We start from the raw sequence: 1,903 nt of genomic DNA on the forward strand, positions 1-1,903 counted from the left end.
AGGTTTTACATCTAACCCATAAACCCAAGGCCCCTAACCCTAAAAGTACTCAAAAATTTACCTTGAAAATGTCTCTCGTGACCGGGTAGGAGCTAAGTATTGCCCCAATTTAGGGAGTTGGTTTATAAATGGCCAATCTGCAGGTATATATACATGTACCACGGATCAAAAAAACAAAGAGAGAGAGAGAGACTTATAGCATAGATGAATGAAGGAATTGAATATATATGTACTGTTTGTTTACGATTACAATGAATGAACAAATTGAGTATATAGAAAACAATGAAATTTGTGGACCCATCTCTAGGCGATGTTATAGATACAAGAAAGAATACTAGAAAACGTCTGATGAGCTGCAAAATTTGATCATCAGAGAGGATCCGATCCATGAGAAATCAGAAGAGCTTGCTTGCAAACTCTTCTTTGGCCTCCACATCTATTGAAGATGCTGAAGCAGATAGATCTCTAAGTTCTGATAGGCTTCTTCCCAATTGTAAAGCCACCTTCAGTTCAAACAATTCCCCATTTTCTCTCTTCTCTACGTCCTTTTCCTTCAAAGTGGATTCTATGGACTCCTCCATACATGTAAAGAAGCCAGCAGTGCTCCGGTACATCTCAAACACCATTCCAACTTGCCCACCATGCTCCAAGCTGTTGATAACACTTGCCAATGCTCCAGCACTGACACCCAACAGCACAGCCCATGTCTCATGAGAAGAGCATCCCACGAAAGCTGACCCAACAGCTGCGAGACCTGTGAGTAAAGGACCAGAAATGGCTAAAACTCGGTTAACTTTCAAAGCTATCTTTCCCAGCCTCAAGTACTCTTCAGTGTCCTTCCTCTTCAAAACCGCAGCTATCTGCTTCATCTCCTCTTCCAGCTTTCTGCTCCATCCATTTCCTTCTCTTCTTCCACCGAAGTCCTGTTCTCGTAATTTACTTTGTTTTGGCCACCACACGGCAGGCTCCACGGCTTTAGGGAACTTGTCAAGCATCACTCCAAGCAAGGGCAATGGGTAAGCCCTGTCAAGAGCAAACACCTTGTCCATGGCGTCCTTAACATCCATGGGACTAGGACTACCAAGTGTAAGAGTTGTTCGGATTTGCCCGTGAAGTTGCTTGAATAGCCTTGTCGCATTGCGTTGTTCTTCTACGAGTTGCGATGGCTGAATCTTATTCATCACCAGCAACATCCCAGTAGCTGCCGTATATAATAGAGTAGATGAGAGCTTTAGTGCGGCAAGTGGTGCTCCCGTTCCAGCTGTTGCTGCCAGCCCGACCATCGTTGCAGCGGTGATGGTGATTGTATTAATGGAGGTGAGAAGGAGGTGGTTCCAGTTATTCCGCTGCTCCTGGATGTTGGCATGCATCTCCGCCCTGTCTGCAGCAGCTTCCATGATTGCATAAAGCTCCGCAATGACCGCAGACTCGGAGTTAACCTCCTGATGATCATCTCTCGTGGTATTGGTAGCAACTTTAGTGTCAAAAGGCTTCGTTTCTGTCTGGGTAATGGTTGTGGCTGTTGTGTATCCACTTCTCAACTTCAATTCCTCAACCAAGTCCGTAGTCCGGATCTTTGGAAAAGAAAGAGAACTCGGTTGGAGTCTTGGGGTATTAAGCGTAGCTGATACTCTTCTTCGTCGTGAATATGATGACGAGGAGGAAGAGCACAGGAGACCGGAAGTTCGAAGGGTCGCCATGCTATGCTGATGGCCTGATGCTCACAGTTTGCCAATTTTTTTAATTTGGCTCCCGATGTTATGGTTGTTCTGCAATTGGGTTGTCAGAAGCGAGATGAGATGGTGGAGAAGAGGCCAGCCTCATCTTCATTTATATAAGGTAAGATGGAGGAGTATAGGAAGAGAAACAGAACGAAAAAATTGAATGGAATTCCATCTTACGT

The 1,903-nt window shown here is 44.9% G+C and overlaps 1 pseudogene; it reads right to left on the reverse strand.

The window, feature by feature from the left end:
* Positions 1-389: 389 nt before the first annotated feature.
* LOC148875319 (putative F-box protein At4g22030 pseudogene) lies at positions 390-1,700 on the reverse strand (annotated as a pseudogene).
* Between the last annotated feature and the right edge of the window lie 203 nt (positions 1,701-1,903).

Source organism: Nelumbo lutea, chromosome 1 (assembly GCF_056320005.1).
Source record: "Nelumbo lutea isolate HS-2025 chromosome 1, American lotus-T2T, whole genome shotgun sequence".
Taxonomy (NCBI): domain Eukaryota; kingdom Viridiplantae; phylum Streptophyta; class Magnoliopsida; order Proteales; family Nelumbonaceae; genus Nelumbo; species Nelumbo lutea.